This window comes from Hippoglossus stenolepis, chromosome 9 (genome assembly GCF_022539355.2).
Source record: "Hippoglossus stenolepis isolate QCI-W04-F060 chromosome 9, HSTE1.2, whole genome shotgun sequence".
Classification (NCBI taxonomy): domain Eukaryota; kingdom Metazoa; phylum Chordata; class Actinopteri; order Pleuronectiformes; family Pleuronectidae; genus Hippoglossus; species Hippoglossus stenolepis.
This window is the reverse complement of record NC_061491.1, coordinates 26,996,520-27,014,414: the sequence shown is the minus strand read 5'-3', so window position 1 is coordinate 27,014,414 and position 17,895 is coordinate 26,996,520. Positions and strand designations below refer to the sequence as shown.

The window sequence follows — 17,895 nt, the reverse complement described above, 5'->3', positions numbered from 1 at the left end:
TTCTACCTGTTCGTCCATCGTGGAGCTGCAGGTTCACTGTTCCTGCTTCCTGTGTAGTGATTGACAGGGTTTTTACAGTGTGTGTGTGTGTGTGTGTGTGTGTGTGTGTGTGTGTGTGTGTGTGTGTGTGTGTGTGTGTGTGTGTGTGTGTGTGTGTGTGTGTGTGTGTCCCCTAATTTGCAAACCAAATCTTCAATCCTGTGAATCTTAACGAGAGGGTTGTGCTGCAGAGCTGCTTCCACCTCGGTGATGGTGTAAGGCGTGACGTTAAAACCTAAACTTGTAGCCATTATTCTTTATGTTCATCATGAGTCACACGTAAATCAATCTGTGCTTAATCGAGTTAAAACGACGAACTGCTAATTATGAATTAATAAAACACACGTGTGTCTCTGAAGCTCACGTGTTGTGTTCATGGTTACAACTGACAAACAAAGTGCAGCAGTGAATAACCACAGATGATGAATTTCAGTTTGCAGCTTTCGTGCTGGATAAGGTGCGAAGAGGCCAAAGTGTTTTCAAATCCCCAAAATAATCTGCAAACGACGAATCCCCTTCACATTCTAACGTGAAGGACTTGACTCCACGTTCACTGAGGGCGTGTGAGGGCAGAGCCGAGCCGCGGCGTGAGGGATGCTCCTGTTATCCGGAGGTCAGGGTCCATGTATGTTTGGTATGTAAGCATCCTCTGGAATGTGAGCTGCAGCTGCTGCACATGACACATCAGGGCTGAGGTGGAGCCTCCTCCATGTTAACAGATGGGACATGGGCCAAACTAGGAAAATGAGATGTTTTCCAAGATGGTTTCTGTCCTCGACCTCGGCTCCGCTCCGTGTTCCGCCTCCTGTATCCAAGATATTTTTGGCTTCGTGTTTGTACAGTGGGAGGAAGTGGAGACGCGGCGTTCTTCTTTATTTACAGTCTGATGTGCAACACAGTCACAGAAACAGAAACAGACAGTTTGGACGAACAGGAGCATCATGTCTTTATTAATCCTCAGAGGGAGATGAGCCACACAGTTTAAAATGCTTCAGATTAGATTCTATCTCCGTGGAATTGAGAACATCTGTCCGACCTTGTAGTTATCTACAAAAAATAAAATATGCTCGCTCTCATTTAGAAGAATTCCTGTCAGAAAACATTCTGAACATTTCTTCCATACTCTGAGTGTCACAGCTTCTTCAACAGGCTGGTTCCATGGTCATTTGATTTTATTCTGATGAGTAAATATATTTGTTTCATTTTATCAAGACGCACAAGAAATAAAAACCTGTTTCCACGTTTTACCCCCAATAGTTTCCTCTTTAAATACCAGATTTCAGATACAGTCACTTGTTTCCATTCTTTACTTCCGATGGATTTGACTCTGAAAGTGAACTGTGCATGTGTGTGTGTGTGTGTGTGAGACATGGAGGTCGGGTTCAAACACATAGAGAGGGATCAGGAATCGACTCATTTCCCACTTCTCTAATAACTCCCTTAGGTGGGCTGTGGTGAGAAAAGAGTCTGCCTCCACAGCAGAATGAATAATGGAAGGGTTTGTGTGTGTGTGTGTGTGTGTGTGCGTGTGTGTGTGTGTGTGTGTGTGTGTGTGTGTGTGTGTGTGTGTGTGTGTGTGTGTGTGTCTGCAGCCCACCACACAATCATGATAATTGACCAATTAGACGGCGGAGAGCAGCATAAACACCTGGGGCTCGACCAGAGAGGTGAAACATTAGAGAAAGAAACGAGGAGAGGATCCAGTCAACGGTGATTTCCTTGTTGTCCTCTTAAAAGGGAATCAACCCTTAACTGTTCAACCTCTCCCAAGCCATTTATTGTGATATTACAAGATTGTAAAATACGGATGTAAACGCACCTCGTGACGAAGCGTAAATATATTTAAATACCTCGTCCAGTTTGTAGAGCCTGTTGTGGAGTCAGGGCTTCGCAGGGTTAGAGGTTTTTTGATGCAGTGCAGATACAACACAATGAACAGTGTGTTGATATATGAGGAATATAACATGATTTTCAAACTTCACTAAACTCTTTTTTTCATTTATCAAAGGAGGCCGGAGTTCTCCGCGTTGTGTGCGTGATGCTGACCGACTGTGATGTCTGCACAGTCGGTCGTGATAGAACTTTCACTTAATAATTTATGGGAGGTTTTTTTTTTAATTTAAAATCGGGATCAAACTGATCAAAGAAAAAGTGAACGGGGCCCGAAAATCTGACCGAATCCTTGACAGAGCTCCGGATGCACTTTGATCAGAACTAATAGAAACAGTACTGACACAGTGGTGTGTGTGTGTGTGTGTGTGTGTGTGAGTCCGGTCTGTCGTGCTGTGGTTTCTCCAGGTAACTACATGTTTGTGGATCGCAGGTTGATCCAGGTCAGCGTGATGACAGGGGCGTGAATGTGTGAACCGTATTTCAAGGCAACAATATTTGTCGCAGACTTTTGACCAAGACCAAAACAAATCCATGAGACCAGACTCCAGATCTGTTGAGTGCTGCTCTGTTGAACCTGTTCCACTGTGAACTGCTCACTGTGGTGGAGCTAAACGGCGAGACCGATATCAGCCCCGACGACTTTCCATCGCACAGCGACCCGCTCTCGCCTCAGAGCTCGGGCCCTGGAACAAGAGTTACATAAACAGTCGTGGGTCACGCCGTGCAGATTCCAAACACTGGTTATTTAACGGGCCCTTGATGCTGGCGAGGATCAGTGAGAGCCGGAGGCAGCTCCTCCTCGGACTCTCAGATGCTGGACCCCTCACATCTACAGATTAGAGTTTGATACAGGATGTGACCTCAAGAGATCCTTTCTGATGTGGAGCATCGTTATGTAATGAGAAGATGCTCAGCGGCATCATGGACTGACAATAAAGATGCACGACGCGTCTCCACTTCCTCCATTTGTCCAGAAGTGAAGTCAAGATATCGTACAGTAGGAGCCCGGATGTAGTTGTGAGGATCCAGGGAGCAGGTTTGATAAATGTGCTGCTTTACTCGAGCGTTAATGTGTTTTAAAGGTGCTTTATGTACGTTTTTTGCTATTGCTTCATAGCTGATGTTAGCATTAACAGCTGTTTATCAATTTAGCACATTTCAATCAATCAATCAATCAATCTAATTATATTCGTATAGCCCATATTCATCAATCACTTATAGATCTTAACAAGGGGCAACATCCTCTGTTCTTCACCCTTCAACAAGAGTAAAACTACCAAAAAACCTATTAACAGGGGGAAAAAAACTATATTTTATTTTAATACACTCTATATAACGTCCATAAAGTGTATATAAAGTCTATATACTGTATATAAAGTCCATATGATGCGTCTCCACTTCCTCCGACAATCAGAAAATGAAACCAAAATATCATGGATACTCACGCTGCCATCTTGATGGAAAAATGAACATACATCAGTGTAATAATTACCTAAAATTATTTAAATGTGTATATATATTTGACTTTTTAGTTTGGTCCATGTCCTATCTCCTAACACGGAGGAGGCAGGGTTGATGAAGGTCAGTAGTAATGACAAACAGAACTAGTGAAGTGATGCTTGTGCTTTTCCCTGCATCATCCCTCCATATTAGATGTTCCTGCTGCACTGGGAACTGCTGAGTACAATTACTGAAGCTGCAGCCGGCCAATTGAGAATTGAGTTCCTTGCTCAAGGGCAGCGTGACAGCAGTGCTGAGGAAAGAAAACAGCATTACTCTGTATTCCCAGTGAGTTTCCTCTGTCAGGTCTGGGACTCGGGGAGCAGCGAACCCTCCGGTCACCGGTGTGTCTCTCTGACTTCAGGCTTCCTCTGTCCCTTCTGCAACCTCCCCCGTCCTGGTTTGTCTTATATCCACACAGGAAGTCGAGGACTTTTTTTTGTTCTTCAAGAAACTCACAGCTACATATTCATATCTCACTGTGCGAGCTCCAAATGCCACGGTTCAGCGAGCCTGGCCCCGGGCGCCCCGAGGCGACAGGAGCCGTTTGATCTGCAAAGGCCACATTTGAACCTCCTGCTGTCGGCTTTGAGCACAATCATTCCACGATGCTGCTTTTGAAGAGCTGACCACAGCTGCCGCTCTGCCAGAGGACCGGTCTGCTCTGTGTGCTCAGTGTGGATAAGACTCTAAGACCCGGTTCAGGGAGCCGGATGGAAATGTGGATCATTGTAGACGGGCGTTATTTGTTTAATTGAGATAATTAACGTCTTAAAGATCCTGACGAGAGAATTTTAAATATGCAAACCAGATACAGTGACCTGTGGTTTCAGGCTGTGTGAAAAAGTAAAATAAACATTTAAATATGTGTTCCACCAATATTTCATGCTTTGAATATATTTACATATTTGTATGAGTGCATTGTGTGCAATTCTATGATTTGTGGAGACCAGTAGCACATATTGCAAACATAGCAGCTATCAGATATCAACCTTCAGCCGTAGTTTCCATAGAGATGATGAGGATGATGATGATGAAGATGGTGAAGATGGTGAAGATGGTGATGAAGATGAGGATGAGGATGTTGAACCTCTGTCATACACCTCCAATCAGATCACAGCTGCAGCTTTGTGTTTGCTCAGACACATTTTCGTCTCGAACTGACACCAGATTTTTACATTTACATATTTTATATTGTTGTTTTCATTCAAATCTATTTATTGGCTTCTCCGGAAATATTTAAATGTGATCACATGTCATCATCAAAAACACCTAGTTACACTGGAGCTGGATTTGACTGAATATTTATAGATAATATTTATGCTGCATCTTTCCGACCTGATCCTCGTCTCCTCTCGGCTGCTTTAAACATCGGATTACTTCTAAGAGTTGTTTGGTTTTTCTTTGCGAATGACATTGAGGCGGTTGGAAAACTGCGTCTCTCTCCGACAGAACGAAAGCCGAACTCTTTGTTATGCAGCCGAAGCGTGCACCAGCTTTCTAGCAGCGATGGTATGAGCTCATTTACACACATTGCCACAGGCATGAAGGAGGGTGGAGAGGAGACGGCGAGCGGAGGAAGATGAGGCTAATTATTCTCCCCGTGGAGAAGAACAAACTTCCCCTGGCTTTGTATGGGGGGGGGGGGGCTTGTCAGGATGGGATTCCCTGGTGAGCAAAGAAGAAACGCTGAGGAGATGAGGAGAGAGGAGAAAAGTGACATAAAGCACAAAGTAGAATACGGATTCTCAATTAGCAGCTCGTCACGGCGTCTTCGGAGACTTGTATCCAGTACGAGCGACGTCTGCCACCATGTTGGAGAAATGGAAAACAAAAATATATATCAGGGCACTTTGCTTCCCGTGAAATGATCTGATCTTCGTGTGGCGTCGCTGACCGCAGGAAGATCAGTCTTTTCTCTGCTTCTACGCACTGAAGTCCAGACATCTCCTGAAATTCTCTGCAGAGGCTGGATGTGAAAACGCAAATGAGTCAGTTTCATTTTCTGGAACTTTTCCAGATTTTAGATTTCAGTGGTCAAGGGTCAAAGGTCGCAGTGACCTCATTCCAGTTTCTTCCTGGTCCAAGACGTAAGAAAACCAAATATATGGTCCAGATACTGATTATTTTATAATGTTATTATATAATGCATAGATCGTTGTGATCTTTCCTAAAATAAATAAAAAAACATGTTAAAACGTCTTTTTAATTATGAGGAATAACATCTATGAACCTCTGCAGGGACAGAGCGTCGGCACCGTGAAGGCACCGCCTCGTCACGGACGCTGTAATGTTACAGAAGACGTGACTCATACATGACAGGAATAGATCATGGGGAGATTATTCACTAAATAAAGACGCATCATACGGAGGCTTGGTATCGAGCGCGAGGCCCCGAGCTTCTGTGATGCATCATCATGTCTGAGCAGACTCAAACAACATCTGAATGGACGTGCACGTTGCTCAGAGAGCAGAGAAGCTTCTTTCATGAAGAAGTTTGTTCTCTTTGAAGCAACTTCAGAGAAACTTCCTCAAGGACACGAGTATCGACTCCCCGGTCTGGGATGTGATAATCCTGCCTGGAAGTTCACGCAGGCAAACGGGGTGAAGCTCTCAGTTTGAGGTGACGGGCTCGTTTGTGTTACTCCCACTTTGTGTTTCCTTTCTTTACATTAAAACTCATCCAACACACACACACAGCTCCTTACGTGCACCGACAGATTGTGGTCTTTGAGTCCGCAGTAATCCAAGGATCATCCTCTCCGCTCTTTCTTTAAAGTGCTCCAGCTGACGGTTATATAAGTTACTGGGGATTAACCTACTGCAGAGAACATCTCGTGTCCTCGGGGACCTTGTTTACGTTGTGTCTTACATCCCAGTCACACTCCACGTGTGGACTCCATCGCACAGGGACTTCCACAGAGGCTTTTGTCGGTTGACGACGTGTCGGAGGTGAGAGTCAGATCTTCTCCAGACATCTTTTCCTACGAGATGTGAGTTTCTGTTTCGAGTCGGGAAAAAACGCTAAACTGGCAAAAATCTGCGTGAAACAAAATCTTCACTACGAAGTGAGAAAAAGTTAAATGGAAGTTTGTTTTTGCACAAAGCACAATTACAGGAGGTAACAATGATGAATTCACCTTCTCCACCGATTTCATCCTACTGCATCCAAACATGTTTCTCAGGAGAGACGCAGCAGGATATAAAGATGGATGAAAAAGAACCACACAAACCGGTACAGCTGCAATAAGCTTTTATTGTTTTTATTATAAAGTTCTGAGGGAAGATGTCTGTGGCAGAGAATCAGAGTTGGGTTTGAAGTTACTTTTTAAATATACAAAATGTGGCTACGAGCACAGTTCTTATAATGTTTCATCATCGCACTGAGGGAACAGTTTAAATCAGGAGTCAGGAGTTTATAGCTCTGGAAAATGTGGACACAGTCGCAGCAAGAATCATTTGACTCTTCCTCTTTATTCAACTTTATTGTCATTTTCTTTCCTGTATCCATCTGCGTCCAACACTGTGGCATCGCTGGAGTTAATGACGGAGCTTTATCTTTAATTTAGTGCTAATCTCAGTCATTTCCTTTTGGGAAACACAAAATACAGATTATCAGCCTCTTGCAGCTTATATTACGTGTTTGATTATTTGTTTTGGCATCGTAAAAAACACATATGTCATATATACATTGTGAATGTAGATGTAATTCATGTGGGTGTGGCACCTTGTCAGGGTGCAGCTGAACGCAGGCCCGGCTTCCTTTTCCCTCCGCGGGGCCAAAACACGACGTCAGCGACCCACATTGCCTGGAACACCTCGAGTGCAAACACACTTAACTCGAGCAGGGTTGACACAGGATGCGGAGGAAGAGGAGGAACAGCGTGTTACAGTGCAGACGGGTACACTGTGCCACAGTACAGTTTGTCCTGCTGCAACCGACTACACATTCCATCTCCCAGAGAAACTCCCAGAAGCCCCGAGTCGCGGTGCTGGAATGTGCCCTAGTTATGCCTCATCTGCGATATACTACTGCAGCTTTAATAATTCATGGCTCACTCCGTGTGGTCTACTTTCTGAACATGATCAAGCCGCTCGGCAATCCTGCAGCAGAGACGTGAGCGCGATGCCTTCAAGGTGCAGCTGCATGTTTGTACCGGGTCGTTTTGACTTTGTACCTGGAGCCGCTGCTGGTCGCACACCTGACGACGGGGGGAAGCAACGCAAACGCATCATTGAGCCAATTAATAAGAACCAATAACTATTAGGAACTGGTATTCAGTAGGATGCTGGTGAGGAGGAGGCAGACTCTCCCGGTGGTCTCAGCCACACACAGACAGATTAACCTGGGAGGCTCCCGGGGGCCGAATGAGCTGCTGGGCCTTTAATAACATCCAGTTCCAAAGGTGTGTTGTGTGCAATTTTGATAGGTTTTGCTTTCTGTATATTAAAGAAACGTTAAACCTCTCAGAGCTGAACAGAATTAATTATCCCCTGTGGCTGCAGAGGGCGCTGTTGCTCAGTGACCTTTGCCTAATGTTGCTTTAAGGCCCTTATCATTAAATCTGCCACGGTTTGTTTGTTAGGTAGCAGGATCACACGAAAACTATCCGATGGATTACTACGAAACTTAGTGGAAGAGTGCGGAATGGGTGGAGGAAGAACCCATTCAATTTTGGTGCAGATCCAGGATTGCTTCACCAAACAATCATCTTCAATAGACACTGTTTTAATCCTTATTATTAAGAAAATGTAATATCCAGTAAAAGTCCATTCGAGCGCAGACCTGTGACGGCCAAGCTTCGGCTGCTCTGTCGTTGTTCACGACCATTATTCTGTATCTTTGGATTTATTTTTGGACTCATGTCGGGGGGGGGTTGAGGGTTTCCCGCTTCCTTCAGCGAACCCAGTGTCGCCCGTTGCTGCCCTCAGAATAGAAATCCATTTGTAATCATGCTGCAGAGATTATTAAACAGAATCTGCACCGATTGACTCTAATTGTGATGGGAAAAAAATCTCATCTAAGAATAGACTGAGCTGCTCCCTGATTTGTGGATGGTCACGAGGGAGCAGCGGGTTCCCCTCCTCCCCGGATGAATGAAACCATGGAGCTATTTCACAAAGGTTGTGCCACGTCAAACTTCAACACTGGACAGACGTCTCTTTCAAACCCTTCTATCCTCAGATTCCACGTTAACCTGGATACCGCAGCTCAAAGGTCGTCCCAGGTTAAGTTCAGTGCATTAGAGAATTTCCTGTGGGTTGTATGTTTTATAAGGAAACCGGACTCTTGTAGAAAATGTAATATCCTGCAGGAGAAAATAATTTGTTAGCACATGAGTTCTGAAAGCCGCCTCGATCCCCTGGCTGCTGCCTCGAAGGCTGATCTGTGGAATAACACTCAATCGCTCGCAGCCTTCAGACACTTATAGTCCACACAAAGAACGAGGAGGACTTCCTTTCGTTTCTCAAATTTGTACTTTTCCTTTCGCCCGCTCCCTCGTGCTGTACACGTTCTCAGGTTTGAACCGTGAGCAGCAATCAAACATCTCATCTGGGCCAATTGGAAACCAGCAGAAATGTGCTGAGAACCACCTGTGGCTATTTCTGGAAATCTACTTGTGCTTTCTCACCTTCATATGTTCAGAGACAAATCGTACAGTAGTTTCTATAATAACTATACCCGAGGAGAAAGGGGATATTTAATAGTAAAATAAAGTGACTCTTGCAGACACACTATTTCTCCTTCAGTCAGATACTCTTCCACCAGGCCTCACTTCTGTGACTCAGCTCTGATGCTGGGAAGCTGGAGAAAGATGCAGCTGGTGAATCCTGTGAAGAACAAAGTGGACAGATTGGAAGAGAGCCTGATCGATTTGTTTGTCTCGTTGTCTTTTCACGCTGCCACTTCTCCACCAGATCCCTTTTTTCCGTGTGTTTATTTTTTCCCTGTTCCTCTGCCCCCGCCTCCCCTGTTCTCTCTCTCTTATTCCTTCACTCCCGTGTCTGCCTCGCTGTTTATCCTCCATCTATTCAGAGGCAAAAATAAAACCGAGAGCCCGAGTCCATCTGGACCTGTTGTGGCATGCCATTTGGTACCCTGAACGGCAGCCAGCCCTGGGCCGCCATCTGTGCCAGTCTTTGTCACAGAGGTACTGCTCTGGGGCATCGCCAGTGGCACACGAACCATCCACCCATCCAGTCACCCAGTCGGAGAGAGAGAGAGAGAGAGAGAGAGAGAGAGAGAGAAGAGCCCTAAAAAGGACCGTTCCAACTCACTGACTCGCCCTTGCTCTTACATAAAGCCCACAAATTATGTAATCCTGGACATTCTTCCATTTTTCTTTGTGTGGGTGGTTCCATCTCTCTCCAGGGCCGGACCGGTGCATGAAAGGAGCCGTTGAGATTGTGTATCCGCAGATTAGTGGTGCGCTTGTATTTTTTTCGGGGGGGGGGACTGTAGTGTTCCTCTGCAGCTGCAGCTCACGACGGCAGCCGCCCGTCTCCGTGTGGCACTTTGCAGAAGAGCCATCGGCCCAGAGCTTCTCCTGCAGATCACATTCCTACTGTATGCGTGTATGAGTGAGTGAGTGAGTGAGTGAGTGAGTGAGTGGGAGAATTCATGCATGTGAGTTTGTGTGTTTGTCGGAGGTAGTTGAATTGTAACCTGCTGGGCCTGAGACTCATTAGTCACAATGCCGATGAACACACACACACACACACAGGTCGCTACACACTTGCAGACACACACTGGGGACGTGACCATGCAGAAGAATCCCCTGCATCCGACTGTTTATCCGTTTTTTTCCGTGTGTGCGTCACCAGATGAGTGATTCAAAGCCCAGGGCGGCTCCACCGGAGAGAAAACCTCAGATAACGTGACGTGTTTTGCAGTTTGTGACATTTATCAGTGATCAGTGAAAGTAGAGCAACTTGATTCCGCTGCCCTTTTTTCTTTCACCGCTCCCATTATTTCTTCCCTTAAACTAAACTGTCTGTTGAAAAAGAATGTAAAAACCACATCTGGGCAATAATAAATATTCTCTAAATGAGGTGTAGCTCCGCATGTAGTGCGTTTTCGATGGCGGCCGTGCCAAGAAATATAAACTGATATATATCTGCAGAGCCCAGAAGTGGTTGAACGCTACGTTTGACCGTGATTGCACCATTTTGCACGAGGTACAGTGATTTATTATCACACCGGTGGACAGGCCGGGAAGGAGAGTTTAAAACATAGCCTGAAATATGTAATGTTTTTCAGTTATAAGTCGGTAAAGTCAACATTTCCTGTCTCTGATTTAAAACACCGACACTTTCTTTACCTAACTCTATATGTGCTGTGAGCGCCTAAACATTAAGAGCAGGTCAGACTCATGATGGCGTCTTCGTGCAGCTCGTTCATCTCAGAGAAAAATGCGTCCCTCTCAAAAATTGTCTTCCTGATAAAGTGGAGGACGAAAATTGAAAAATCCATTCCTCTGATACCCGCAGCTTCAGTTGGCTGAAGGTTCGGGGAATGGAACAGAAACACTTCCATCATCTGTCACTTGCCAAAAAACACATTTTTCAATAAGTAACTCTGTCGCTGACTTCCAACTGGAGTCTCTGAGTCTCGGGGCCAATTTCACATCTACTGTGTTCGGTCCAGAGCTTCACACTTTTCAGTTTTACTTCCAAGAGAAAATATCGATGGATCGGTGCTGAGATCCAGCAGCAATCAGGAAACTAACGGACCGAATCACAACTCAGACTCTGAGCCTGAGCTCTGTGCTGACTCACAGGCAACATAAACATCTCCACATGTGCTTAGTTAACATTAGACCTAACTCCGGTGGCTACACACTCTCTACATGGCTCCGGGAGCACGTAACGGTAGCTACACTTTGCTAGGAGCCTCCTCTCACTCTGCTAGACACAACATATGAATACCTGAAGTTAAATGGTGGAACCTCGGCTGTATTTCACTCCAAATACTTTTAAATCTCCAAAAAACAGCCTTTTTTCTATTTGTCTCTTGAAATAAAACCTTTTTCTAATCCAGCAATATGTCACCTCAGTAATCTGATTACTTATATTTGCATGTGAACATTGATTTCACATTAGTTCAGTTCATGTAAACACAGTTTCTGCTTCTCCTTATTCTTTTGTGCACATAAACACACGCTGACTGTTTCTATTGATCCAGGGCGGGGCCCCCCCCGGCTGTCGTCATCCTGATGACGGGAGGAGGGGAGAGAGAGAAGGAGGAGGAGGAGGAGGAGGAGGAGGAGGAGGAGGATGGGTCGAGCTGGGTCGATTTGGGTGGGGCGGTTTGTTTTGGTGGCGTCTCATTGTTTCCCTGGTTTCCTCAAGTCACTTCCCCCCCAACGCAAACACATGAAATAAATAGAGATTCAGGGAATATGTGACTCGCTCTGTTTGGACGTGAGAGGAGTTAAATACCATTGTTCCATTATATTTGATAAACTCTGATATTTTAGGATGGAAGTCGATGATAAGCTTTGTTGTGAGCACTGAATGTGAAATGTGTTGGAAAGACCTTTTTATTTTATTTAATTCAAAGGCCATGAGGTCATTTATTCAATAAACTTTCATTAGATCTATAAGAACTACAGACAAATCTAATGTGCAAAGAAGATATGATTATTCTTATTCTTCTGTTGTCGGTGGCTGGGAAGTAAAAACATCACATTTTTACATCTGAAAAGGCGTCAAAGGCAAAAATCTATATTCTTATACAAGGAGGTGAATGATTTTATTTTTTATGATTTTTGTGAATAAGTCATTTATCACCCTCTGCTCTGACAATGTATTAGATCATTGTGTCAAACCAATAAAACACACACACACACACACACACACACACACACACACACACACACACACACACACACACACACACACCTCAGTCTACCAGCTGCTCAGGCTAATTAACCAGTCACCTCTGCTCCCCCAGCCGTGCTCCTCTGTGTTTTTATGAGTTAATGATATTAGTGTTTGGCGACGCTGCTGCGTCCTCATCGCTCGTCTTCATCGCTCGTCTTCATCGCTCGTCTTCACGCCACGGCACCTGTGTTCTCCAACCACTGCAGAAAAAAACGAGTCTGGTAATAGTTTATCGTTGGCAGAGCGATCACGAGCTTTTTCTTTTTTAATCGTGACCTGATGAGGAGAAGCAGGTGTTTCACGACAGGAACGTACAAATGTTTCTTCTCTCACAAAAGAACCAGAGTGGAAATGTGGTGCTGACATGTGTCGCACATGAAATGAGCAAAATGGATTTTTTTTACACGTTACATCATATTGATTTTAGGGTGTTATTAAAACCAAGATACATGTGAGGCCCATGAGTCTGAACCAGTTTCTAAATGACATCAGTATTTCTTGGAAAAGCTGCTGATCCCATTTTATTTTGAAAACCCTGGCGTTTTGTCTCAGTCTGGACAAACAGAAACTCAAGACTTTTGGAAACTATGCAGTCACCCACGTTCGCTCCCTGATTGGGTAATTATCAGCCACCCATCATCTACCAGATAAACAGAAATTAGTTGCTAAGTTACATAATATAAAATACAAAACATAAAATATGTTTACCCAAAACTTAGTTTCTACTTTTCTTGACATTTGTAGGAGATACTTGTAATATAAGTACATATATACCTGTTAAATAAGCTCTTTGTGTACATAAACACTAAAGGAATGGAAACTCATTTAGACTCTATTGTTTTCCGTTGTCTTTCCTCATCTGGAGTATCTTGTATCTCTGTTGCAGGATATTTCATCCCTGACTAACAACACTCGTACACAGAGAATTCCCAAGTGTTTGTTCTGTCCGGTGAGAACAATGCACCAAAGCCCCTGAAACATCAGAGTCTGACCTGGTCTGTGGGATCTGAGGCTGATCTGTAGAAAGGAGTGAGTCTGGTCCTTTATGACGGGGTAAAGGGACAGTGGGGGGACGAGGCTGAGGACAGCTGTAGAAACACAGAGACACAATCCTGGAAACAGATCAGATCCAACGACTCGTCTCTTTTGGGTTTTTTAAATGTTGTTGAGTTTCTCTGCAGGCTATTACAGTGAAAATGTGTTTTACTCCCATAGGTCGAATTAAACGTAAAACAAATTGAACTGTTGCATGAGGAGATAACACACAATGTTTAGAAACTATTTTAAATGTAGACACAAGAGAACGGGTCTCGTTTTGACGTCGTATGTAAAGACGTAAATTAGACCAATTTAAAACCACAGACTAAAAATAAACATGAACAACGAAAGATTTGCATCAGTGTGATAAGAACTAGCTAAAATGACAGAAACCATCTTTACGAGATGTTAATTTGACGTGTATTTTGCTTTTTTTTTACACCGAGCAGGCAGATTTATGACATATACCACAGCCAGCCACCAGGGGGCAAACAAGACGTTTTGGCTTCACTTTTGGGGAACTGTCATGTCGTCCATCTTTATATCCGGTCTATGGTCTAAACAGTATTTTGTGTTTTTGTTGCTCAAACCTTCCTCATCTTCTTCTTCTAATGGCAGGATTGGAAATGATTGGCACATCACCGCCACCTGCAGAACACAATCATTCTCTCCTCATGCCAACAATGACCCCGAAAACATCTTAAATAACGAAAGTCCCCGGTTCGGCATCAGCAGAAGACAAAAAGACAGAACGTTTGCATGAGAAAAGGAAAGTGAAAGTGTTGTGTGAGATTGTGAGACGTTGATGTGACGAGAGTTGACAGATCGTCTTTCAACACTCAGCACAAAGAAGCAGAAATAAAACATGAAGTGTGACCTTGTAAAACTGCCTCAGAGCAGGAGATAATATCATTAAGTTCTGTTGATTAATGGTGCCAGAGATTTCAAACGGTTCCACACTGCAGACGTTAACAGCGTCGATCTGGTTTTACTTATCGCGTCGTGTTATTGCATCCTCTCCGTTACCTCTTGCCCTCTTTTCCCCCGTCTTTGATCGCACTCTGCTTCCTATACACTCAGATCCATAGGAGGCCCACAGCCATGGAAGTGGCCCACTTCTTCTTCTTCTTCTTCTTACAGTTATATAAGCACATTCTTGGTCGAATTGGAAGCAGCAGTTCCTCCACGTGGTTTCAATCAGCTGTGCCCGGAGTATTAGGTGTTGATTGACGGTAGTTCGGGAGGGAGCTCCTCCTGTGTGGTCGGGATCAGTTTACCAGAGGGAGCGTGGACACTTGTCTGCGCTGTGAAAACAGTCTGAGCAGCCAAACGCCGGGAATTCCTCGGACACCAGAAGGGGGTCGCCCTGGTGACTTATGGGGGACGCATTCCGCTCAGTCCCTGGAATCCAGAGATGCTGTGGGGGGGGGGTCTGGAGCTGGAGTCTGGATCACTGAATGAAAAAAACCTTTATTGGTTTCATTGTCTGTCTCAGGACAGACAAAAGCTTGTGCTTGAGCTAGAATTGCAGCTCACAGACAAACTGTTCGTGTATCCGCTCAAATACAAGCAGTCATAATGCAGAATAATATCATTATATTGTTTGTTACATGAAGGATTTTATCACTGTTTTAATGACTAAGCAGAATTTTTAATCTTATAACTGGTGGATACTGAGCGATAGTTTATTCTAAACAGTGGTTTTGAGTGTAAGAAGTGAATCTGAAACGTTAACCATCAGATAAATGATTAATTAAAAATTATAATATTCTCCACTCATGATAAGATAATCCTGTATTAGTCCCACTATGGGGACATTTGCAATATTACATCAGTAAGAGTCAAAAAATAAGCTTCAGTAATTAATAATAAGTAACATGCAATACTTAAGGGGAAGGAAACGTAAAAAACATATAGAAAATTATGAGGTGGTGTCCAACACCATATTTTTCAAGCTAAATTATATGTAGAAAGGAAAATATGTTGTGTTTTGTATTGTAATCAAAGCCCTAGTGCACCAGTCTGTCCACCAGTGATTGACAGAGTGTGCATGTCAGCAGAGTGGCGCAGCGGAAGCGTGCTGGGCCCATAACCCAGAGGTCGATGGATCGAAACCATCCTCTGCTAATGGGATAAATTTTGCCCATTTCCCAGAAGTGGAACTGATAAAAGAATTTCTCATCTAATGTCTTCGGAAGGAAATCAACGAACCAGTGGAGAAGAACTGTCATAAAATAAAAAATCCACACTGACGTCACCGTTTGCTTTTTGCTCTATTGGTCTCTAACTGGATCATAACTTACTGAGTGAACATCAGCTGTGTTGAAGAAGACTTGAAACCAGAGACTGAGACATAAACTCCTTTTTGTTCACTGGCGTTATAATCAAATGAGAAGTACAGTCATTTTCTCATTGGCTGTTAAAAGGCTTCACGTTCCAGACCCAGAATCGATACGTCTGTTTAAACAGTCTCTTGTTAATACCATGTCTTCATGTGGGTCAGAGTCGGGCTCGTACACTCGCGCTGACTCTCTTCACACTCGTCAGCTGATCGTCGTGTCGACCTCACACACGTTGTTCTGCTCGGTGAAGGTCAAACGTGGAAGTCAAGTAACAGTGAGCACATTTTTGAGTGGAGGAGAAATACAGAAGAACAAGTAAATCAAGAATTGAGTTGAATACTTTGAACCTGATTCAGCTCAACTTCCACCTCGATGTGTCAAAGTTTCTTGACCCTGCAAATCAACACATTTCCATTCCACCCTGTGATGTCACCAGTCAGCTCTGGCGTTTGCTTCTTACGCAACTATTTCCTATTTAGTTTGGTAAAAATACAACCAGGAGTAATGCTGCTATTTTTCTACGAGCACAAATATGTGCAACAACCAAGCGCGACTATATTTAGGAGCCTTTTAAAGTCTTTGTTCCACTTTCAGCTCCTCGGTTCCTGTTTGAAGTTTCAGCTCGTGCAAACACAGGAAGAAGGAATTCGAGGTGGAAATGCCTGGAGAGTTCCACACACTGGCAGATGACTGTGACTCAAATAAGACGTACAGTACAGGAAGTGTGACGCGTGGCCGAAGTTAATTTTGGCTCCGTGTGCTGATGAACAGAAAGATGCTCTGTCGCCTGTGACCTCTGGATATTTACGCAGAAGTTGTGGAGTAATCTGCGTTCACATGGTGTTTCCAGCCAAACCGTCACCACACACTTCCCCAGATGCTCCCCGGCACTTCATCTCTAATTGATCTGTGCTGTTGAATACATTACGGCGGGCGGGATGTTTTTCACATGCAGGCATCTGGTGTCCATAGGAAATGTTTTGAAGCGCAGATGCTCTGCCATAAGTTCACTGTTGGTCAAAGTGGCCTCGGCAAATTGGTGGCTACTATAAAAATGCGAGCAAATTAGAGGGCGTCCGGGCGCGGGACCAAGAGTTCTGTAATTCATTTGAGAGAGTAAAGCTCGCAGCTCCACATCACAACAGAGCCCACGTTTACGGCTGGTAAATGACCTGCCGCGGTTCCTGGAGATCCTGTGGCTCGGTGTCCCGCCCTGTTGCAGAGGCTGGTGCTGCACAGCTGCAAATCAAAGCTACGGATCCACAGACCATAATAAGCTCGTGATCACCACCCACAGACATGTGAGCTTTGTTTTTCTTTTGCTAACGAGAGCTGTCAGGTTTTTTAGGTTTGTTTTTCTGTTTGCAGGGTTGGAAATGGGCCGTTTGCGTGGCCACCAGCTGTGATGGTGAGGGATGTCGATGTGTGGCAGTTAGTTAATAAATTAATTTTAATATTGAGCAGCAACAAAAGTCAAAGTAGTTTTCAGACCTTCACTGAAGTCTGGACATTGTGAGAAGTGAGAATGCAAAAGTCCGAGTCAGCTGCTCTGTACATTTTCTGGAACTTCCCCGGTAAAGCCCCCTGGTAAAATGTCAGATTGAGTCCAAGTAAGAATACAGAACGAACGTTGTGCAGAAATCTCACAATGATGATGACACACAACGGGCGTAAAACTGAAAGTAAGTGTTTGTTGTCAGTGGGATTACGATTTCCAAGAAACTTGGTGGAAGGATAAAACGTGAGCCACAATCCAAGGATTACTTTTATCACTTTTCTCACAGATATGATGTGTTGTTGACATTTTCCTTAATTTCCCAGAGAATAATTCATGGATCTTGATGAAAAAATAATCTGGCACATTTAGGGAACTGATTTCTTTGTATGTGTAATTTGGTGCATTGAATTCAAGGTGGTGGAGGCTTGTGCACTATTCAGTGACGTTCTAGCTCTGCAAATGTTTCAGGGTTGGCTGATACTTTGAATTTTCAAGTGTAGAACTGAGAATTTTTATCAATAAAATATTTCTACTACAGTCTGTCGCTCTGCAGGAACACCACTTTGCAACCAGGGCTCCAGTTGACATCACTTTGATTCTTGGGAGGCTAAAAGCTTGAGAAAGAGAAAGACACAGATTCCAGGAATTGCTGCACAGCTCCCACGTCGAGTCTTTGTTTGCATGCGGTGTGAAAGTTTG

General features: G+C 44.1%; 1 protein-coding gene and 1 non-coding gene across 2 annotated transcripts in view; both read left to right on the top strand.

Annotated features, from left to right (window-relative positions):
• Nucleotides 1-17,895, top strand: part of rasgef1ba (RasGEF domain family, member 1Ba) — a 74,749-nt gene that overhangs the window by 24,999 nt on the left and 31,855 nt on the right. The gene's annotated exons all lie outside the window — the stretch shown is intronic.
• On the top strand, nucleotides 15,412-15,483 carry trnam-cau. The gene has a single exon. It is a non-coding gene; the product is annotated as a tRNA-Met (tRNA).